Here is a 24492-nt window from a genome sequence, read left to right as displayed (position 1 = left end):
GGCAGGCAAAGCAGGTTCTAGAGAGGATGATGCCCTTCTTACAGCCTGTTCAGCCCACACTTTATTTGCAGACCAGACAGTCACCACTCTGCCGAGTGGAACCATATTTATTTGGTTGTCCTTGGGAACACTTGAGGTCTGATGCCTCTGATATATTTGCTGATGCCAGCATTCCATAATCTCTTCCTTTTGACATCAATCCTTGGAATTTACTCAGGTGGTGACCCTTCAAGTGTCCCCACAGATTGCCTCAGAAGGGGAATTTATGTAGGCATTTGCATTCACGAGTTCCAGGAAGCCAGGTTACCTAATAAATTAACAAAGCTAATTGCAACCTTTTATTCTCCATGAACCTGAGCTTGGACTAATGAGGGACATAAAAGGCAGCCACTGGTGCAGCCAGCCCAGGCCTGAAGCACCAGCGGAGAGAAGGGCTCGTCAGTAGAATGTCCAGTCATTGGAGCCGAGAGGAGGAATGGGTAAGTGTGCAGGCCTAAAGCATAATGTACCCCTGGGGGATTGTCGCAGCAATGATGGGCCCATCTAACCCGTAGTCTTATTGCCACCTCTGCCCAGGATGTCATTGTCATCCAGGCTTCCTTCTTCCTGGAATGCCTCCTGGACATCTTCTGTGGTCACACCCAGGCAGAGTACCCCCAGACCCACCTCCTTCAGAAGCTGCCCTGATCCCTCAGCAACAGGTGGGCATGGGCCACATGTCTGTTCTTTGTACCTGTGAACAGGTAGCTGTGCTGTAGCTAGTTAGGTCCCTGTCTCATCTTCCCAGCTGGGCAGCAATGTCTTCATAGTGTGGACATCTGTGACAGATCCATCTCCGGGAGCCCAGTGGCCCTTGGCCAGGTAGCTGGCATGTGGGTTGCCCAGACAGGAAATCATAGGTACAGAGGCAGGTGTGATGGCATCTGTGGCAAACTGGACAATTCAGTGTGTGTAGTGGGAAGGGTGGACCCGGGAGGGCGAAAAATAAGCAGAAGGATGGAACACACAGGGACTTGAAAGCTGAGTGAGAAACTGGGACTTGTCCCTTAGGGTTGAGAGCCAGCGGTGAATTTAAGGATGGCAGCACTGGCTGACCACTAATTGGTCTGTGAGACACAAATTCCACTCCAGGGGACAAAGGAGACCCACAAGATTCCCACCCTGTCCCCACCCCGTATTTGCTTTCCCTGGTCCTGCACTTTTGTGGTGCAGGAGAGTCATCTCCCTCACTATTATAGTGGTCAGGGCTATTGCAAGTTAAAGACTATGCCTTCCATGTGGCCCGTCCATGCACCAGGGCTGGGGCCTTCCTGGACATTCCTTAGGTTTCTTAGGATCCCTTGAGGCAGCTCCTTCATGGGTGTCTGAAACCACAGATCCATGCCTACTATGGAAATACCAGGGCCCTGGGAAGCTGGAACTTGTTTTATGAAAGCTGCCATTCTCACCACCCTCCATTCCTCTAGGCTGTGGTCTCTCAGGATCCATCCTGCCTCTGACCGCCAGGAAATCTGGCTGGCCCAGAATTAGCCCTTCATCTCCGACTGGCTGAAGTCCCACACCTTGCTCAGGCCTCTTAAAGGGGCACTTTCGGGCCCACACCATAAAAACGAGAAAAGATCACAGAGTGAAAGTTCAAGTACTACACTATTCAGTCAGAGACCACAGCAGGACAAGGGGCCTGTAAGGCACTTTTTGAACCACAGTCAAGTCACTCTCTGACTTGCAACGCAGTCTGATTTATAGGACTTTGTTATCCTACTTGGGATAGTCAACCCATGCCAGAAGGACCTAAAGTCCCTCTTTTTCCTTCTGAAGATGTTAACCAGGTAATGTCCGTATGGTGAAGGCATGCACGGTGTTTGTATCTCTGCCCTGTACATGGCCAGAGCCTCCTGTGCTGTTATTGGGGTGACCTCGGTAGTTCCATGAAAGCTCCTTTCCACTGAGTGTTTCTGATGAACTCCAAGTACTAAGTTGCTCCTGTTGCCTAAACGAGGGTGTGCACAGCCCCAGCTATTCAGGGAGGATGCAAAACAGCAAAATATGACCCAGTTTTATGGAGTGAGGAGTTTCTTCAGTGGAGGTCTTCTCCTCTGCCTGTCCAGCCAGGAGGAAGTGGCCTTTTATGGGACTTTCTTGAGCTCATTGTCTCCTGCTGGGCCTCCCCTAAGGCTCCTGGTGCTGAGGGAGTGGGGAGGACACGGGGCCTGGCTCAGGGGCACAACTGGGACTGGGAATTCCTGGTGTGGTGTCGGTCTTCTCTGGCGTGTGTGGCCTCATGCTGTTTTGCCCAGACTTCATCCATGGGTCTTCCATTATCTGGGAAAGGGTGGGCCTCTCCCTGGGGTCAGGGGTGAGGGGTCAGGATCTTTTTGATAAAGGTTTTCAGTTTTTTGGAATAGAAAAGTGGTGCTGCATAGGTGGCATTTATGACCTTGCTTTGTAGTTGGTTAAAGATCTGTCTATGAAATGGGACAGTCCCAGACGTCATTGTATGTAGGATAACCCCAAGGCTCCAGATGTCTGCTTCAGATCCTGGGTATCCTTGGTGTTAGGAAGATTTCTGGAGCCAAATAATAGAGGGTCCCACAACATGTGTTTAACCTCTTACCTTCCGTGAAGGTTGTGGCGATGCCAAAGTTGGCTACTTTCACATTGTTCTGTGCATCCAGTAAAATGTTGTGGAGCTTCAGATCCCCATGAACTATGCCCTCTTTATGAAGGTACTGGACAGCTTTTAATATCTGGAGGAATATGGCTTGGGCCTCCCTCTCCTCCATCTGGCCAAGTCTCAGTATTCTCTGAGCAAGGTCTCTGCCACCTGCATACTCCATTACTAGGTATAAATTTTCCTTACCCTCTATAACATCCTACAGCTTGATGATTTTTGGATGGTCCAGGCTCTTCATTATCTCACTGTCTGAAGAGACAGACATGAGGCCAGAAGTGCTGTGTTTGGATAGTATCTTGACTGCTACCTCAGTTTCTGTTCGAAGGTGCCGAGCCAGCATCAGCCTGGTAAAGCTGCCCTGGCCAATGATCTCTAACAGTTCATAGTCTTGGAGGACCTCCTTGCCAATAGACATGGAGGCCACATCAGGCATCACGGGGAGTCTAACTACTCTACCACTACACTAGGAAAAGTACACTAAATAGCTAATCAACAACAGCTATACTCACTCACTAAAAACAGTAACAAAGCTAACTAACTGGGCCACTAACTAGGTTAATACTACTTGTAAAAGTAAAGAGGAGAAAAATACTATGTGAACTCTGCTAACAAAATAAGACTACACTAAGAATAGTATGTACACTATGCTAACACTACTGTCATAACAATGATAAAGGAATCACATGCTCCTCTGCCTGTGCAGCCAGGAAGGAGTGGCCTTTTTGGGGACCATAGTCAAGTCACTCTCTGACTTGAACACAGTCTGATTTATAAGACTTTGTTATCTTACTTGGGATAGTCAACACAGGCCAGCAGGACCTAAAGTCCCTCTTGGTCCTTCTGAAGATGTTAACCAGGTAACATCAGTATGGTAAGGGTATGCACGGTGTTTGTATCTCTGCCCTGTACATGGCCCAGAGCCTCCTGTGCTATTATCGGGGTGACCTCGGTAGTTCCATGAAAGCTCCTTTCCACTGAGTGTTTCTGATGAACTCCAAGTACTAAGTTGCTCCTGTTGCCTAAACCAGGGTGTGCACACCCCCAGCTGCTCAGGGAGGATGCAAAACAGCAAAATAGGACCCAGCTTTGTGGAGTGAGGAGTTTCTTCAGTGGAGGTCTTATCCTCTGCCTGTCCAGCCAGGAGGGAGTGGCCTTTTCTGGGACTCCCTTGAGCTCGGTGTCTCCTCCTGGGCCTCCCCTAAGGCTCCTGGTGCTGAGGGAGTGGGGAGGACACGGAGCCTGGCTCAGGGGCACAACTGGGACTGGGAATTTCTGGTGTGGTGTCGGTCTTCTCTGGCGTGTGTGGCCTCATGCTGTTTTGCCCAGAGTTTATCCACTAATGGGTCTTCTATTATCTGGGAAAGGGTGGGCCTCTCCCTGGGGTCAGGGGTGAGGGGTCAGGATCTTTTTGATAAAGGTTTTCAGTTTTTTGGAATAGAAAAGTGGTGCTGCATAGGTGGCATTTATGACCTTGCTTTGTAGTTGGTTCATGATCTGTCTATGAAATGGTACAGTCCCAGACGTCATTGTATGTAGGATAACCCCAAGGCTTCCGATGTCTGTCTCAGGTCCTGGGTATCCTTGGTGTTAGGAAGATTTCTGGAACCAAATAATAGAGGGTCCCACAAAATGTGTTTAACCTCTTACCTTCAGTGAAGGTTGTGGCGAGGCCAAAGTTGGCTACTTTCACATTGTTTTGTGCATCTAATAAAATGTTGTGGAGCTTCAGATCCCCGTGAACTATGCCCTCTTTATGAAGGTACTGGACAGCTTTTACTATCTGGAGGAATATGGCTTGGGCCTCCCTCTCCTCCATCTGGCCAAGTCTCAGTATTCTCTGAGCAAGGTCTCTGCCACCTGCATACTCCATGACTAGGTATAAATTTTCCTTACCCTCTATAACATCCAGCAGCTGGATGATTTTTGGATGGTCCAGGCTCTTCATTATCTCACCGTCTGAAGAGACAGACATGAGGCCAGAATTACTGTACTTGGTTCCTCCACCTTTGTTCGAAGGTGCCGAGCCAGCATCAGCCTGGTGAAGCTGCCCTGGCCAATGATCTCTAACAGTTCATAGTCTTGGAGGACCTCCTTGCCAATAGACATGGAGGCCACACCAGGCATCACGGGGAGTCTAACTACTCTACCACTGCACTAGGCAAACTACACTAAATAGGTAATCAACAACAACTATACTCTCTACACTAAAAACACTAGAAAGCTAACTAACTGGGGCACTAACTAGGCTAATACTACTTGTAAAAGTAACAAGGATAAAAATGCTATGTGAACTCTGCTAGCAAAATAAGACTACACTAAGAATACTATCTACACTATGCTAACACTACTAACTGTGAGAACTATGATAAAGGAATCACATGCTCCTCTGCCTGTCCAGCCAGGCAGGAGTGGCCTTTTTGGGTACCACAGTCAAATCACTCTCTGACTTGCAACACAGTCTGATTTATATGACTTTGTTATCTTACTTGGGATAGTCAACACAGGCCAGCAGGACCTAAAGTCCCTCTTGGTCCTTCAGAAGATGTTAACCAGGTAACATCAGTATGGTGAAGGCATGCACGGTGTTTGTATCTCTGCCCTGTACATGGCCCAGAGCCTCCTGTGCTGTTATTGGGGTGACCTTGGTAGTTCCATGAAAGCTCATTTCCACTGAGTGTTTCTGATGAACTCCAAGTACTAAGTTGCTCCTGCTGCCTAAACCAGGGTGTGTGCAGCCCCAGCTGTTCAGGGAAGGTGCAAAACAGCAAAATAGGACCCAACTTTATGGAGTGAGGAGCTTCTTCAGTGGACGTCTTCTCCTCTGCCTGTCCAGCCAAGAGGGAGTGGTCTTGTCTTGGACTTTCTTGAGGTCGGTGTCTCCTCCTGGCCCTACCCTGGGCTCCTGGTGCTGGGGGAGAGGGGAGGACACGGGGCCAGGCAACTCAGACAACTGAGACTGAGAATTTCTGGTGTGGTGTCGGTCTTCTCTGGCATGTGTGGCCTCATGCTGTTTTGCCTAGACTTCATCCACGGGTATTCCATTATCTGGGAAAGGGTGGGCCTCTCCCTGGGGTCAGGGGTCAGGATCTTTTTGATAAAGGTTTTCAGTTTTTTGGAACAGAAAAGTGGTGCTACATAGGTGGCATTTATGACCTTGCTTTGTAGTTGGTTCAAGATCTGTCTATGAAATGGTACAGTCTTAGACATCATTGTATGTACGATAACCCCAAGGCTCCAGATGTCTGCCGCAGGAAGATTTCTGGAGCCAAATAATAGAGTGTCCCACAAAATGTGTTTAACCTCTTACCTTTGGTGAAGGTTGTGGCGAGGCCAAAGTTGGCTACTTTCACATTGTTCTGTGCATCCAGTAAAATGTTGTGGAGCTTCAGATCCCCGTGAACTATGCCCTCTTTATGAAGGTACTGGACAGCTTTTACTATCTAGAGGAATATGGCTTGGGCCTCCCTCTCCTCCATCTGGCCTAGTCTCAGTATTCTCTGAGCAAGAACTCTGCCACCTGCATACTCCATGACTAGGTATAAATTTTCCTTACCCTCTATAACATCCAGCAGCTGGATGATTTTTGGATGGTCCAGGCTCTTCATTATCTCACTGTCTGAAGAGACAGACATGAGGCCAGAATTGCTGTATTTGGTTCCTCCACCTTTGTTCGAAGGTGCCGAGCCAGCATCAGCCTGGTGAAGCTGCCCTGGCCAATGATCTCTAACAGTTCATAGTCTTGGAGGACCTCCTTGCCAATAGAGGCACACACCAGGCATCACGGGGAGTGTAACTACTCTACCACTACACTAGGAAAACTACACTAAATAGCTAATCAACGACAACTATACTCACTACACTGAAAACACTAACAAACTAACTAACTGGGGCACTAACTAGGCTACTACTACTTGTAAAAGTAAGGATAAAAATACTATGTGAAGTCTGCTAACAAAATAAGACTACACTAAGAATACTATCTACACTATGCTAACACTACTAACTGTGAGAACTATGATAAAGGAATCACATGCTCCTCTGCCTGTCCAGCCAGGCATGAGTGGCCTTTTTGGGGAACACAATCAAGTCCCTCTCTGATTAACAACACAGTCTCATTTATAGGACTTTGTTATCTTACTTGGAATAGTCAACACAGGCCAGCAGGACCTAAAGTTCCTCTTGGTCCTTCTGAAGATGTTAACCAGGTAACATCAGTATGGTGAGGGCATGCACGGTGTTTGTATCTCTGCCCTGTACATGGCCAGAGCCTCCTGTTCTGTTATTGGGGTGACCTTGGTAGTTCCATGAAAGCTCCTTTCCACTGAGTGTTTCTGATGAACTCCAAGTACTAAGTTGCTCCTGTTGCCTAAACCAGGGTGTGCCCACCCCCAGCTGTTCAGGGAGGATGCAAAACAGCAAAATAGGACCCAGCTTTGTGGAATGAGGAGTTTCTTCAGTGCAGGTCTTATCCTCTGCCTGTCCAGCCAGGAGGGAGTGGCCTTTTCTGGGACTCCCTTGAGCTCGGTGTCTCCTCCTGGGCCTCCCCTAAGGCTCCTGGTGCTGAGGGAGTGGGGAGGACACGGAGCCTGGCTCAGGGGCACAACTGGGACTGGGAATTTCCGGTGTGGTGTCGGTCTTCTCTGGCGTGTGTGGCCTCATGCTGTTTTGCCCAGAGTTTATCCACTAATGGGTCTTCCATTATCTGGGAAAGGGTGGGCCTCTCCCTGGGGTCAGGGGTGAGGGGTCAGGATCTTTTTGATAAAGGTTTTCAGTTTTTTGGAATAGAAAAGTGGTGCTGCATAGGTGGCATTTATGACCTTGCTTTGTAGTTGGTTCATGATCTGTCTATGAAATGGTACAGTCCCAGACGTCATTGTATGTAGGATAACCCCAAGGCTTCCGATGTCTGTCTCAGGTCCTGGGTATCCTTGGTGTTAGGAAGATTTCTGGAACCAAATAATAGAGGGTCCCACAAAATGTGTTTAACCTCTTACCTTCAGTGAAGGTTGTGGCGAGGCCAAAGTTGGCTACTTTCACATTGTTTTGTGCATCTAATAAAATGTTGTGGAGCTTCAGATCCCCGTGAACTATGCCCTCTTTATGAAGGTACTGGACAGCTTTTACTATCTGGAGGAATATGGCTTGGGCCTCCCTCTCCTCCATCTGGCCAAGTCTCAGTATTCTCTGAGCAAGGTCTCTGCCACCTGCATACTCCATGACTAGGTATAAATTTTCCTTACCCTCTATAACATCCAGCAGCTGGATGATTTTTGGATGGTCCAGGCTCTTCATTATCTCACTGTCTGAAGAGACAGACATGAGGCCAGAATTACTGTATTTGGTTCCTCCACCTTTGTTCGAAGGTGCCGAGCCAGCATCAGCCTGGTGAAGCTGCCCTGGCCAATGATCTCTAACACTTCATAGTCTTGGAGGACCTCCTTGCCAATAGACATGGAGGCCACACCAGGCATCACGGGGAGTCTAACTACTCTACCACTGCACTAGGCAAACTACACTAAATAGGTAATCAACAACAACTATACTCTCTACACTAAAAACACTAGAAAGCTAACTAACTGGGGCACTAACTAGGCTAATACTACTTGTAAAAGTAACAAGGATAAAAATGCTATGTGAACTCTGCTAACAAAATAAGACTGCACTAAGAATACTATCTACACTATGCTAACACTACTAACTGTGAGAACTACGATAAAGGAATCACATGCTCCTCTGCCTGTCCAGCCAGGCAGGAGTGGCCTTTTTGGGTACCACAGTCAAATCACTCTCTGACTTGCAACACAGTCTGATTTATATGACTTTGTTATCTTACTTGGGATAGTCAACACAGGCCAGCAGGACCTAAAGTCCCTCTTGGTCCTTCAGAAGATGTTAACCAGGTAACATCAGTATGGTGAAGGCATGCACGGTGTTTGTATCTCTGCCCTGTACATGGCCCAGAGCCTCCTGTGCTGTTATTGGGGTGACCTTGGTAGTTCCATGAAAGCTCATTTCCACTGAGTGTTTCTGATGAACTCCAAGTACTAAGTTGCTCCTGCTGCCTAAACCAGGGTGTGTGCAGCCCCAGCTGTTCAGGGAAGGTGCAAAACAGCAAAATAGGACCCAACTTTATGGAGTGAGGAGCTTCTTCAGTGGACGTCTTCTCCTCTGCCTGTCCAGCCAAGAGGGAGTGGTCTTGTCTTGGACTTTCTTGAGCTCGGTGTCTCCTCCTGGCCCTCCCCTGGGCTCCTGGTGCTGGGGGAGAGGGGAGGACACGGGGCCAGGCAACTCAGACAACTGAGACTGAGAATTTCTGGTGTGGTGTCGGTCTTCTCTGGCATGTGTGGCCTCATGCTGTTTTGCCCAGACTTCATCCACGGGTATTCCATTATCTGGGAAAGGGTGGGCCTCTCCCTGGGGTCAGGGGTCAGGATCTTTTTGATAAAGGTTTTCAGTTTTTTGGAACAGAAAAGTGGTGCTACATAGGTGGCATTTATGACCTTGCTTTGTAGTTGGTTCAAGATCTGTCTATGAAATGGTACAGTCTTAGACATCATTGTATGTACGATAACCCCAAGGCTCCAGATGTCTGCCGCAGGAAGATTTCTGGAGCCAAATAATAGAGTGTCCCACAAAATGTGTTTAACCTCTTACCTTTGGTGAAGGTTGTGGCGAGGCCAAAGTTGGCTACTTTCACATTGTTCTGTGCATCCAGTAAAATGTTGTGGAGCTTCAGATCCCCGTGAACTATGCCCTCTTTATGAAGGTACTGGACAGCTTTTACTATCTGGAGGAATATGGCTTGGACCTCCCTCTCCTCCATCTGGCCAAGTCTCAGTATTCTCTGAGCAAGGTCTCTGCCACCTGCATACTCCACGACTAGGTATAAATTTTCCTTACCCTCTATAACATCCAGCAGCTGGATGATTTTTGGATGGTCCAGGCTCTTCATTATCTCACTGTCTGAAGAGACAGACATGAGGCCAGAATTGCTGTATTTGGTTCCTCCACCTTTGTTCGAAGGTGCCGAGCCAGCATCAGCCTGGTGAAGCTGCCCTGGCCAATGATCTCTAACAGTTCATAGTCTTGGAGGACCTCCTTGCCAATAGAGGCACACACCAGGCATCACGGGGAGTGTAACTACTCTACCACTACACTAGGAAAACTACACTAAATAGCTAATCAACGACAACTATACTCACTACACTGAAAACACTAACAAACTAACTAACTGGGGCACTAACTAGGCTACTACTACTTGTAAAAGTAAGGATAAAAATACTATGTGAAGTCTGCTAACAAAATAAGACTACACTAAGAATACTATCTACACTATGCTAACACTACTAACTGTGAGAACTATGATAAAGGAATCACATGCTCCTCTGCCTGTCCAGCCAGGCATGAGTGGCCTTTTTGGGGAACACAATCAAGTCCCTCTCTGATTAACAACACAGTCTCATTTATAGGACTTTGTTATCTTACTTGGAATAGTCAACACAGGCCAGCAGGACCTAAAGTTCCTCTTGGTCCTTCTGAAGATGTTAACCAGGTAACATCAGTATGGTGAGGGCATGCACGGTGTTTGTATCTCTGCCCTGTACATGGCCAGAGCCTCCTGTTCTGTTATTGGGGTGACCTTGGTAGTTCCATGAAAGCTCCTTTCCACTGAGTGTTTCTGATGAACTCCAAGTACTAAGTTGCTCCTGTTGCCTAAACCAGGGTGTGCCCACCCCCAGCTGTTCAGGGAGGATGCAAAACAGCAAAATAGGACCCAGCTTTGTGGAATGAGGAGTTTCTTCAGTGCAGGTCTTATCCTCTGCCTGTCCAGCCAGGAGGGAGTGGCCTTTTCTGGGACTCCCTTGAGCTCGGTGTCTCCTCCTGGGCCTCCCCTAAGGCTCCTGGTGCTGAGGGAGTGGGGAGGACACGGAGCCTGGCTCAGGGGCACAACTGGGACTGGGAATTTCCGGTGTGGTGTCGGTCTTCTCTGGCGTGTGTGGCCTCATGCTGTTTTGCCCAGAGTTTATCCACTAATGGGTCTTCCATTATCTGGGAAAGGGTGGGCCTCTCCCTGGGGTCAGGGGTGAGGGGTCAGGATCTTTTTGATAAAGGTTTTCAGTTTTTTGGAATAGAAAAGTGGTGCTGCATAGGTGGCATTTATGACCTTGCTTTGTAGTTGGTTCATGATCTGTCTATGAAATGGTACAGTCCCAGACGTCATTGTATGTAGGATAACCCCAAGGCTTCCGATGTCTGTCTCAGGTCCTGGGTATCCTTGGTGTTAGGAAGATTTCTGGAACCAAATAATAGAGGGTCCCACAAAATGTGTTTAACCTCTTACCTTCAGTGAAGGTTGTGGCGAGGCCAAAGTTGGCTACTTTCACATTGTTTTGTGCATCTAATAAAATGTTGTGGAGCTTCAGATCCCCGTGAACTATGCCCTCTTTATGAAGGTACTGGACAGCTTTTACTATCTGGAGGAATATGGCTTGGGCCTCCCTCTCCTCCATCTGGCCAAGTCTCAGTATTCTCTGAGCAAGGTCTCTGCCACCTGCATACTCCATGACTAGGTATAAATTTTCCTTACCCTCTATAACATCCAGCAGCTGGATGATTTTTGGATGGTCCAGGCTCTTCATTATCTCACTGTCTGAAGAGACAGACATGAGGCCAGAATTACTGTATTTGGTTCCTCCACCTTTGTTCGAAGGTGCCGAGCCAGCATCAGCCTGGTGAAGCTGCCCTGGCCAATGATCTCTAACACTTCATAGTCTTGGAGGACCTCCTTGCCAATAGACATGGAGGCCACACCAGGCATCACGGGGAGTCTAACTACTCTACCACTGCACTAGGCAAACTACACTAAATAGGTAATCAACAACAACTATACTCTCTACACTAAAAACACTAGAAAGCTAACTAACTGGGGCACTAACTAGGCTAATACTACTTGTAAAAGTAACAAGGATAAAAATGCTATGTGAACTCTGCTAACAAAATAAGACTGCACTAAGAATACTATCTACACTATGCTAACACTACTAACTGTGAGAACTACGATAAAGGAATCACATGCTCCTCTGCCTGTCCAGCCAGGCAGGAGTGGCCTTTTTGGGTACCACAGTCAAATCACTCTCTGACTTGCAACACAGTCTGATTTATATGACTTTGTTATCTTACTTGGGATAGTCAACACAGGCCAGCAGGACCTAAAGTCCCTCTTGGTCCTTCAGAAGATGTTAACCAGGTAACATCAGTATGGTGAAGGCATGCACGGTGTTTGTATCTCTGCCCTGTACATGGCCCAGAGCCTCCTGTGCTGTTATTGGGGTGACCTTGGTAGTTCCATGAAAGCTCATTTCCACTGAGTGTTTCTGATGAACTCCAAGTACTAAGTTGCTCCTGCTGCCTAAACCAGGGTGTGTGCAGCCCCAGCTGTTCAGGGAAGGTGCAAAACAGCAAAATAGGACCCAACTTTATGGAGTGAGGAGCTTCTTCAGTGGACGTCTTCTCCTCTGCCTGTCCAGCCAAGAGGGAGTGGTCTTGTCTTGGACTTTCTTGAGCTCGGTGTCTCCTCCTGGCCCTCCCCTGGGCTCCTGGTGCTGGGGGAGAGGGGAGGACACGGGGCCAGGCAACTCAGACAACTGAGACTGAGAATTTCTGGTGTGGTGTCGGTCTTCTCTGGCATGTGTGGCCTCATGCTGTTTTGCCCAGACTTCATCCACGGGTATTCCATTATCTGGGAAAGGGTGGGCCTCTCCCTGGGGTCAGGGGTCAGGATCTTTTTGATAAAGGTTTTCAGTTTTTTGGAACAGAAAAGTGGTGCTACATAGGTGGCATTTATGACCTTGCTTTGTAGTTGGTTCAAGATCTGTCTATGAAATGGTACAGTCTTAGACATCATTGTATGTACGATAACCCCAAGGCTCCAGATGTCTGCCGCAGGAAGATTTCTGGAGCCAAATAATAGAGTGTCCCACAAAATGTGTTTAACCTCTTACCTTTGGTGAAGGTTGTGGCGAGGCCAAAGTTGGCTACTTTCACATTGTTCTGTGCATCCAGTAAAATGTTGTGGAGCTTCAGATCCCCGTGAACTATGCCCTCTTTATGAAGGTACTGGACAGCTTTTACTATCTGGAGGAATATGGCTTGGACCTCCCTCTCCTCCATCTGGCCAAGTCTCAGTATTCTCTGAGCAAGGTCTCTGCCACCTGCATACTCCACGACTAGGTATAAATTTTCCTTACCCTCTATAACATCCAGCAGCTGGATGATTTTTGGATGGTCCAGGCTCTTCATTATCTCACTGTCTGAAGAGACAGACATGAGGCCAGAATTGCTGTATTTGGTTCCTCCACCTTTGTTCGAAGGTGCCGAGCCAGCATCAGCCTGGTGAAGCTGCCCTGGCCAATGATCTCTAACAGTTCATAGTCTTGGAGGACCTCCTTGCCAATAGAGGCACACACCAGGCATCACGGGGAGTGTAACTACTCTACCACTACACTAGGAAAACTACACTAAATAGCTAATCAACGACAACTATACTCACTACACTGAAAACACTAACAAACTAACTAACTGGGGCACTAACTAGGCTACTACTACTTGTAAAAGTAAGGATAAAAATACTATGTGAAGTCTGCTAACAAAATAAGACTACACTAAGAATACTATCTACACTATGCTAACACTACTAACTGTGAGAACTATGATAAAGGAATCACATGCTCCTCTGCCTGTCCAGCCAGGCATGAGTGGCCTTTTTGGGGAACACAATCAAGTCCCTCTCTGATTAACAACACAGTCTCATTTATAGGACTTTGTTATCTTACTTGGAATAGTCAACACAGGCCAGCAGGACCTAAAGTTCCTCTTGGTCCTTCTGAAGATGTTAACCAGGTAACATCAGTATGGTGAGGGCATGCACGGTGTTTGTATCTCTGCCCTGTACATGGCCAGAGCCTCCTGTTCTGTTATTGGGGTGACCTTGGTAGTTCCATGAAAGCTCCTTTCCACTGAGTGTTTCTGATGAACTCCAAGTACTAAGTTGCTCCTGTTGCCTAAACCAGGGTGTGCCCACCCCCAGCTGTTCAGGGAGGATGCAAAACAGCAAAATAGGACCCAGCTTTGTGGAATGAGGAGTTTCTTCAGTGCAGGTCTTATCCTCTGCCTGTCCAGCCAGGAGGGAGTGGCCTTTTCTGGGACTCCCTTGAGCTCGGTGTCTCCTCCTGGGCCTCCCCTAAGGCTCCTGGTGCTGAGGGAGTGGGGAGGACACGGAGCCTGGCTCAGGGGCACAACTGGGACTGGGAATTTCCGGTGTGGTGTCGGTCTTCTCTGGCGTGTGTGGCCTCATGCTGTTTTGCCCAGAGTTTATCCACTAATGGGTCTTCCATTATCTGGGAAAGGGTGGGCCTCTCCCTGGGGTCAGGGGTGAGGGGTCAGGATCTTTTTGATAAAGGTTTTCAGTTTTTTGGAATAGAAAAGTGGTGCTGCATAGGTGGCATTTATGACCTTGCTTTGTAGTTGGTTCATGATCTGTCTATGAAATGGTACAGTCCCAGACGTCATTGTATGTAGGATAACCCCAAGGCTTCCGATGTCTGTCTCAGGTCCTGGGTATCCTTGGTGTTAGGAAGATTTCTGGAACCAAATAATAGAGGGTCCCACAAAATGTGTTTAACCTCTTACCTTCAGTGAAGGTTGTGGCGAGGCCAAAGTTGGCTACTTTCACATTGTTTTGTGCATCTAATAAAATGTTGTGGAGCTTCAGATCCCCGTGAACTATGCCCTCTTTATGAAGGTACTGGACAGCTTTTACTATCTGGAGGAATATGGCTTGGGCCTCCCTCTCCTCCATCTGGCCAAGTCTCAGTATTCTCTGAGCAAGGTCTCTGCCACCTGCATACTCCATGACTAGGTATAAATTTTCCTTACCCTCTATAACATCCAGCAGCTGGATGATTTTTGGATGGTCCAGGCTCTTCATTATCTCACTGTCTGAAGAGACAGACATGAGGCCAGAATTACTGTATTTGGTTCCTCCACCTTTGTTCGAAGGTGCCGAGCCAGCATCAGCCTGGTGAAGCTGCCCTGGCCAATGATCTCTAACACTTCATAGTCTTGGAGGACCTCCTTGCCAATAGACATGGAGGCCACACCAGGCATCACGGGGAGTCTAACTACTCTACCACTGCACTAGGCAAACTACACTAAATAGGTAATCAACAACAACTATACTCTCTACACTAAAAACACTAGAAAGCTAACTAACTGGGGCACTAACTAGGCTAATACTACTTGTAAAAGTAACAAGGATAAAAATGCTATGTGAACTCTGCTAACAAAATAAGACTGCACTAAGAATACTATCTACACTATGCTAACACTACTAACTGTGAGAACTACGATAAAGGAATCACATGCTCCTCTGCCTGTCCAGCCAGGCAGGAGTGGCCTTTTTGGGTACCACAGTCAAATCACTCTCTGACTTGCAACACAGTCTGATTTATATGACTTTGTTATCTTACTTGGGATAGTCAACACAGGCCAGCAGGACCTAAAGTCCCTCTTGGTCCTTCAGAAGATGTTAACCAGGTAACATCAGTATGGTGAAGGCATGCACGGTGTTTGTATCTCTGCCCTGTACATGGCCCAGAGCCTCCTGTGCTGTTATTGGGGTGACCTTGGTAGTTCCATGAAAGCTCATTTCCACTGAGTGTTTCTGATGAACTCCAAGTACTAAGTTGCTCCTGCTGCCTAAACCAGGGTGTGTGCAGCCCCAGCTGTTCAGGGAAGGTGCAAAACAGCAAAATAGGACCCAACTTTATGGAGTGAGGAGCTTCTTCAGTGGACGTCTTCTCCTCTGCCTGTCCAGCCAAGAGGGAGTGGTCTTGTCTTGGACTTTCTTGAGCTCGGTGTCTCCTCCTGGCCCTCCCCTGGGCTCCTGGTGCTGGGGGAGAGGGGAGGACACGGGGCCAGGCAACTCAGACAACTGAGACTGAGAATTTCTGGTGTGGTGTCGGTCTTCTCTGGCATGTGTGGCCTCATGCTGTTTTGCCCAGACTTCATCCACGGGTATTCCATTATCTGGGAAAGGGTGGGCCTCTCCCTGGGGTCAGGGGTCAGGATCTTTTTGATAAAGGTTTTCAGTTTTTTGGAACAGAAAAGTGGTGCTACATAGGTGGCATTTATGACCTTGCTTTGTAGTTGGTTCAAGATCTGTCTATGAAATGGTACAGTCTTAGACATCATTGTATGTACGATAACCCCAAGGCTCCAGATGTCTGCCGCAGGAAGATTTCTGGAGCCAAATAATAGAGTGTCCCACAAAATGTGTTTAACCTCTTACCTTTGGTGAAGGTTGTGGCGAGGCCAAAGTTGGCTACTTTCACATTGTTCTGTGCATCCAGTAAAATGTTGTGGAGCTTCAGATCCCCGTGAACTATGCCCTCTTTATGAAGGTACTGGACAGCTTTTACTATCTGGAGGAATATGGCTTGGACCTCCCTCTCCTCCATCTGGCCAAGTCTCAGTATTCTCTGAGCAAGGTCTCTGCCACCTGCATACTCCACGACTAGGTATAAATTTTCCTTACCCTCTATAACATCCAGCAGCTGGATGATTTTTGGATGGTCCAGGCTCTTCATTATCTCACTGTCTGAAGAGACAGACATGAGGCCAGAATTGCTGTATTTGGTTCCTCCACCTTTGTTCGAAGGTGCCGAGCCAGCATCAGCCTGGTGAAGCTGCCCTGGCCAATGATCTCTAACAGTTCATAGTCTTGGAGGACCTCCTTGCCAATAGAGGCACACACCAGGCATCACGGGGAGTGTAACTACTCTACCACTACACTAGGAAAACTACACTAAATAGCTAATCAACGACAACTATACTCACTACACTGAAAACACTAACAAACTAACTAACTGGGGCACTAACTAGGCTACTACTACTTGTAAAAGTAAGGATAAAAATACTATGTGAAGTCTGCTAACAAAATAAGACTACACTAAGAATACTATCTACACTATGCTAACACTACTAACTGTGAGAACTATGATAAAGGAATCACATGCTCCTCTGCCTGTCCAGCCAGGCATGAGTGGCCTTTTTGGGGAACACAATCAAGTCCCTCTCTGATTAACAACACAGTCTCATTTATAGGACTTTGTTATCTTACTTGGAATAGTCAACACAGGCCAGCAGGACCTAAAGTTCCTCTTGGTCCTTCTGAAGATGTTAACCAGGTAACATCAGTATGGTGAGGGCATGCACGGTGTTTGTATCTCTGCCCTGTACATGGCCAGAGCCTCCTGTTCTGTTATTGGGGTGACCTTGGTAGTTCCATGAAAGCTCCTTTCCACTGAGTGTTTCTGATGAACTCCAAGTACTAAGTTGCTCCTGTTGCCTAAACCAGGGTGTGCCCACCCCCAGCTGTTCAGGGAGGATGCAAAACAGCAAAATAGGACCCAGCTTTGTGGAATGAGGAGTTTCTTCAGTGCAGGTCTTATCCTCTGCCTGTCCAGCCAGGAGGGAGTGGCCTTTTCTGGGACTCCCTTGAGCTCGGTGTCTCCTCCTGGGCCTCCCCTAAGGCTCCTGGTGCTGAGGGAGTGGGGAGGACACGGAGCCTGGCTCAGGGGCACAACTGGGACTGGGAATTTCCGGTGTGGTGTCGGTCTTCTCTGGCGTGTGTGGCCTCATGCTGTTTTGCCCAGAGTTTATCCACTAATGGGTCTTCCATTATCTGGGAAAGGGTGGGCCTCTCCCTGGGGTCAGGGGTGAGGGGTCAGGATCTTTTTGATAAAGGTTTTCAGTTTTTTGGAATAGAAAAGTGGTGCTGCATAGGTGGCATTTATGACCTTGCTTTGTAGTTGGTTCATGATCTGTCTATGAAATGGTACAGTCCCAGACGTCATTGTATGTAGGATAACCCCAAGGCTTCCGATGTCTGTCTCAGGTCCTGGGTATCCTTGGTGTTAGGAAGATTTCTGGAACCAAATAATAGAGGGTCCCACAAAATGTGTTTAACCTCTTACCTTCAGTGAAGGTTGTGGCGAGGCCAAAGTTGGCTACTTTCACATTGTTTTGTGCATCTAATAAAATGTTGTGGAGCTTCAGATCCCCGTGAACTATGCCCTCTTTATGAAGGTACTGGACAGCTTTTACTATCTGGAGGAATATGGCTTGGGCCTCCCTCTCCTCCATCTGGCCAAGTCTCAGTATTCTCTGAGCAAGGTCTCTGCCACCTGCATACTCCATGACTAGGTATAAATTTTCCTTACCCTCTATAACATCCAGCAGCTGGATGATTTTTGGATGGTCCAGGCTCTTCATTATCTCACTGTCTGAAGAGACAGACATGAGGCCAGAATTACTGTATTTGGTTCCTCCACCTTTGTTCGAAGGTGCCGAGCCAGCATCAGCCTGGTGAAGCTGCCCTGGCCAATGATCTCTAACACTTCATAGTCTTGGAGGACCTCCTTGCCAATAGACATGGAGGCCACACCAGGCATCACGGGGAGTCTAACTACTCTACCACTGCACTAGGCAAACTACACTAAATAGGTAATCAACAACAACTATACTCTCTACACTAAAAACACTAGAAAGCTAACTAACTGGGGCACTAACTAGGCTAATACTACTTGTAAAAGTAACAAGGATAAAAATGCTATGTGAACTCTGCTAACAAAATAAGACTGCACTAAGAATACTATCTACACTATGCTAACACTACTAACTGTGAGAACTACGATAAAGGAATCACATGCTCCTCTGCCTGTCCAGCCAGGCAGGAGTGGCCTTTTTGGGTACCACAGTCAAATCACTCTCTGACTTGCAACACAGTCTGATTTATATGACTTTGTTATCTTACTTGGGATAGTCAACACAGGCCAGCAGGACCTAAAGTCCCTCTTGGTCCTTCAGAAGATGTTAACCAGGTAACATCAGTATGGTGAAGGCATGCACGGTGTTTGTATCTCTGCCCTGTACATGGCCCAGAGCCTCCTGTGCTGTTATTGGGGTGACCTTGGTAGTTCCATGAAAGCTCATTTCCACTGAGTGTTTCTGATGAACTCCAAGTACTAAGTTGCTCCTGCTGCCTAAACCAGGGTGTGTGCAGCCCCAGCTGTTCAGGGAAGGTGCAAAACAGCAAAATAGGACCCAACTTTATGGAGTGAGGAGCTTCTTCAGTGGACGTCTTCTCCTCTGCCTGTCCAGCCAAGAGGGAGTGGTCTTGTCTTGGACTTTCTTGAGCTCGGTGTCTCCTCCTGGCCCTCCCCTGGGCTCCTGGTGCTGGGGGAGAGGGGAGGACACGGGGCCAGGCAACTCAGACAACTGAGACTGAGAATTTCTGGTGTGGTGTCGGTCTTCTCTGGCATGTGTGGCCTCATGCTGTTTTGCCCAGACTTCATCCACGGGTATTCCATTATCTGGGAAAGGGTGGGCCTCTCCCTGGGGTCAGGGGTCAGGATCTTTTTGATAAAGGTTTTCAGTTTTTTGGAACAGAAAAGTGGTGCTACATAGGTGGCATTTATGACCTTGCTTTGTAGTTGGTTCAAGATCTGTCTATGAAATGGTACAGTCTTAGACATCATTGTATGTACGATAACCCCAAGGCTCCAGATGTCTGCCGCAGGAAGATTTCTGGAGCCAAATAATAGAGTGTCCCACAAAATGTGTTTAACCTCTTACCTTTGGTGAAGGTTGTGGCGAGGCCAAAGTTGGCTACTTTCACATTGTTCTGTGCATCCAGTAAAATGTTGTGGAGCTTCAGATCCCCGTGAACTATGCCCTCTTTATGAAGGTACTGGACAGCTTTTACTATCTGGAGGAATATGGCTTGGACCTCCCTCTCCTCCATCTGGCCAAGTCTCAGTATTCTCTGAGCAAGGTCTCTGCCACCTGCATACTCCACGACTAGGTATAAATTTTCCTTACCCTCTATAACATCCAGCAGCTGGATGATTTTTGGATGGTCCAGGCTCTTCATTATCTCACTGTCTGAAGAGACAGACATGAGGCCAGAATTGCTGTATTTGGTTCCTCCACCTTTGTTCGAAGGTGCCGAGCCAGCATCAGCCTGGTGAAGCTGCCCTGGCCAATGATCTCTAACAGTTCATAGTCTTGGAGGACCTCCTTGCCAATAGAGGCACACACCAGGCATCACGGGGAGTGTAACTACTCTACCACTACACTAGGAAAACTACACTAAATAGCTAATCAACGACAACTATACTCACTACACTGAAAACACTAACAAACTAACTAACTGGGGCACTAACTAGGCTACTACTACTTGTAAAAGTAAGGATAAAAATACTATGTGAAGTCTGCTAACAAAATAAGACTACACTAAGAATACTATCTACACTATGCTAACACTACTAACTGTGAGAACTATGATAAAGGAATCACATGCTCCTCTGCCTGTCCAGCCAGGCATGAGTGGCCTTTTTGGGGAACACAATCAAGTCCCTCTCTGATTAACAACACAGTCTCATTTATAGGACTTTGTTATCTTACTTGGAATAGTCAACACAGGCCAGCAGGACCTAAAGTTCCTCTTGGTCCTTCTGAAGATGTTAACCAGGTAACATCAGTATGGTGAGGGCATGCATGGTGTTTGTATCTCTGCCCTGTACATGGCCAGAGCCTCCTGTTCTGTTATTGGGGTGACCTTGGTAGTTCCATGAAAGCTCCTTTCCACTGAGTGTTTCTGATGAACTCCAAGTACTAAGTTGCTCCTGTTGCCTAAACCAGGGTGTGCCCACCCCCAGCTGTTCAGGGAGGATGCAAAACAGCAAAATAGGACCCAGCTTTGTGGAATGAGGAGTTTCTTCAGTGCAGGTCTTATCCTCTGCCTGTCCAGCCAGGAGGGAGTGGCCTTTTCTGGGACTCCCTTGAGCTCGGTGTCTCCTCCTGGGCCTCCCCTAAGGCTCCTGGTGCTGAGGGAGTGGGGAGGACACGGAGCCTGGCTCAGGGGCACAACTGGGACTGGGAATTTCCGGTGTGGTGTCGGTCTTCTCTGGCGTGTGTGGCCTCATGCTGTTTTGCCCAGAGTTTATCCACTAATGGGTCTTCCATTATCTGGGAAAGGGTGGGCCTCTCCCTGGGGTCAGGGGTGAGGGGTCAGGATCTTTTTGATAAAGGTTTTCAGTTTTTTGGAATAGAAAAGTGGTGCTGCATAGGTGGCATTTATGACCTTGCTTTGTAGTTGGTTCATGATCTGTCTATGAAATGGTACAGTCCCAGACGTCATTGTATGTAGGATAACCCCAAGGCTTCCGATGTCTGTCTCAGGTCCTGGGTATCCTTGGTGTTAGGAAGATTTCTGGAACCAAATAATAGAGGGTCCCACAAAATGTGTTTAACCTCTTACCTTCAGTGAAGGTTGTGGCGAGGCCAAAGTTGGCTACTTTCACATTGTTTTGTGCATCTAATAAAATGTTGTGGAGCTTCAGATCCCCGTGAACTATGCCCTCTTTATGAAGGTACTGGACAGCTTTTACTATCTGGAGGAATATGGCTTGGGCCTCCCTCTCCTCCATCTGGCCAAGTCTCAGTATTCTCTGAGCAAGGTCTCTGCCACCTGCATACTCCATGACTAGGTATAAATTTTCCTTACCCTCTATAACATCCAGCAGCTGGATGATTTTTGGATGGTCCAGGCTCTTCATTATCTCACTGTCTGAAGAGACAGACATGAGGCCAGAATTACTGTATTTGGTTCCTCCACCTTTGTTCGAAGGTGCCGAGCCAGCATCAGCCTGGTGAAGCTGCCCTGGCCAATGATCTCTAACACTTCATAGTCTTGGAGGACCTCCTTGCCAATAGACATGGAGGCCACACCAGGCATCACGGGGAGTCTAACTACTCTACCACTGCACTAGGCAAACTACACTAAATAGGTAATCAACAACAACTATACTCTCTACACTAAAAACACTAGAAAGCTAACTAACTGGGGCACTAACTAGGCTAATACTACTTGTAAAAGTAACAAGGATAAAAATGCTATGTGAACTCTGCTAACAAAATAAGACTGCACTAAGAATACTATCTACACTATGCTAACACTACTAACTGTGAGAACTACGATAAAGGAATCACATGCTCCTCTGCCTGTCCAGCCAGGCAGGAGTGGCCTTTTTGGGTACCACAGTCAAATCACTCTCTGACTTGCAACACAGTCTGATTTATATGACTTTGTTATCTTACTTGGGATAGTCAACACAGGCCAGCAGGACCTAAAGTCCCTCTTGGTCCTTCAGAAGATGTTAACCAGGTAACATCAGTATGGTGAAGGCATGCACGGTGTTTGTATCTCTGCCCTGTACATGGCCCAGAGCCTCCTGTGCTGTTATTGGGGTGACCTTGGTAGTTCCATGAAAGCTCATTTCCACTGAGTGTTTCTGATGAACTCCAAGTACTAAGTTGCTCCTGCTGCCTAAACCAGGGTGTGTGCAGCCCCAGCTGTTCAGGGAAGGTGCAAAACAGCAAAATAGGACCCAACTTTATGGAGTGAGGAGCTTCTTCAGTGGACGTCTTCTCCTCTGCCTGTCCAGCCAAGAGGGAGTGGTCTTGTCTTGGACTTTCTTGAGCTCGGTGTCTCCTCCTGGCCCTCCCCTGGGCTCCTGGTGCTGGGGGAGAGGGGAGGACACGGGGCCAGGCAACTCAGACAACTGAGACTGAGAATTTCTGGTGTGGTGTCGGTCTTCTCTGGCATGTGTGGCCTCATGCTGTTTTGCCCAGACTTCATCCACGGGTATTCCATTATCTGGGAAAGGGTGGGCCTCTCCCTGGGGTCAGGGGTCAGGATCTTTTTGATAAAGGTTTTCAGTTTTTTGGAACAGAAAAGTGGTGCTACATAGGTGGCATTTATGACCTTGCTTTGTAGTTGGTTCAAGATCTGTCTATGAAATGGTACAGTCTTAGACATCATTGTATGTACGATAACCCCAAGGCTCCAGATGTCTGCCGCAGGAAGATTTCTGGAGCCAAATAATAGAGTGTCCCACAAAATGTGTTTAACCTCTTACCTTTGGTGAAGGTTGTGGCGAGGCCAAAGTTGGCTACTTTCACATTGTTCTGTGCATCCAGTAAAATGTTGTGGAGCTTCAGATCCCCGTGAACTATGCCCTCTTTATGAAGGTACTGGACAGCTTTTACTATCTGGAGGAATATGGCTTGGACCTCCCTCTCCTCCATCTGGCCAAGTCTCAGTATTCTCTGAGCAAGGTCTCTGCCACCTGCATACTCCACGACTAGGTATAAATTTTCCTTACCCTCTATAACATCCAGCAGCTGGATGATTTTTGGATGGTCCAGGCTCTTCATTATCTCACTGTCTGAAGAGACAGACATGAGGCCAGAATTGCTGTATTTGGTTCCTCCACCTTTGTTCGAAGGTGCCGAGCCAGCATCAGCCTGGTGAAGCTGCCCTGGCCAATGATCTCTAACAGTTCATAGTCTTGGAGGACCTCCTTGCCAATAGAGGCACACACCAGGCATCACGGGGAGTGTAACTACTCTACCACTACACTAGGAAAACTACACTAAATAGCTAATCAACGACAACTATACTCACTACACTGAAAACACTAACAAACTAACTAACTGGGGCACTAACTAGGCTACTACTACTTGTAAAAGTAAGGATAAAAATACTATGTGAAGTCTGCTAACAAAATAAGACTACACTAAGAATACTATCTACACTATGCTAACACTACTAACTGTGAGAACTATGATAAAGGAATCACATGCTCCTCTGCCTGTCCAGCCAGGCATGAGTGGCCTTTTTGGGGAACACAATCAAGTCCCTCTCTGATTAACAACACAGTCTCATTTATAGGACTTTGTTATCTTACTTGGAATAGTCAACACAGGCCAGCAGGACCTAAAGTTCCTCTTGGTCCTTCTGAAGATGTTAACCAGGTAACATCAGTATGGTGAGGGCATGCACGGTGTTTGTATCTCTGCCCTGTACATGGCCAGAGCCTCCTGTTCTGTTATTGGGGTGACCTTGGTAGTTCCATGAAAGCTCCTTTCCACTGAGTGTTTCTGATGAACTCCAAGTACTAAGTTGCTCCTGTTGCCTAAACCAGGGTGTGCCCACCCCCAGCTGTTCAGGGAGGATGCAAAACAGCAAAATAGGACCCAGCTTTGTGGAATGAGGAGTTTCTTCAGTGCAGGTCTTATCCTCTGCCTGTCCAGCCAGGAGGGAGTGGCCTTTTCTGGGACTCCCTTGAGCTCGGTGTCTCCTCCTGGGCCTCCCCTAAGGCTCCTGGTGCTGAGGGAGTGGGGAGGACACGGAGCCTGGCTCAGGGGCACAACTGGGACTGGGAATTTCCGGTGTGGTGTCGGTCTTCTCTGGCGTGTGTGGCCTCATGCTGTTTTGCCCAGAGTTTATCCACTAATGGGTCTTCCATTATCTGGGAAAGGGTGGGCCTCTCCCTGGGGTCAGGGGTGAGGGGTCAGGATCTTTTTGATAAAGGTTTTCAGTTTTTTGGAATAGAAAAGTGGTGCTGCATAGGTGGCATTTATGACCTTGCTTTGTAGTTGGTTCATGATCTGTCTATGAAATGGTACAGTCCCAGACGTCATTGTATGTAGGATAACCCCAAGGCTTCCGATGTCTGTCTCAGGTCCTGGGTATCCTTGGTGTTAGGAAGATTTCTGGAACCAAATAATAGAGGGTCCCACAAAATGTGTTTAACCTCTTACCTTCAGTGAAGGTTGTGGCGAGGCCAAAGTTGGCTACTTTCACATTGTTTTGTGCATCTAATAAAATGTTGTGGAGCTTCAGATCCCCG

General features: G+C 47.6%; 1 long non-coding RNA gene across 1 annotated transcript in view; it reads left to right on the top strand.

Annotated features, from left to right (window-relative positions):
* Positions 1–24492, top strand: part of LOC128592559 (uncharacterized) — a 42464-nt gene that overhangs the window by 6323 nt on the left and 11649 nt on the right. Inside the window, exon 3 of the long non-coding RNA XR_008381924.1 lies at positions 359–479. This is a non-coding gene — a long non-coding RNA (uncharacterized LOC128592559). The remainder of the gene's footprint in view (positions 1–358; positions 480–24492) is intronic.

The sequence above is a fragment of the Nycticebus coucang genome, chromosome 8 (assembly GCF_027406575.1).
Source record: "Nycticebus coucang isolate mNycCou1 chromosome 8, mNycCou1.pri, whole genome shotgun sequence".
NCBI classification, from domain to species: Eukaryota; Metazoa; Chordata; class Mammalia; order Primates; family Lorisidae; genus Nycticebus; species Nycticebus coucang.
Note: the sequence above shows the minus strand (reverse complement) of the source record. Positions and strands in the feature narration are given on the sequence as shown.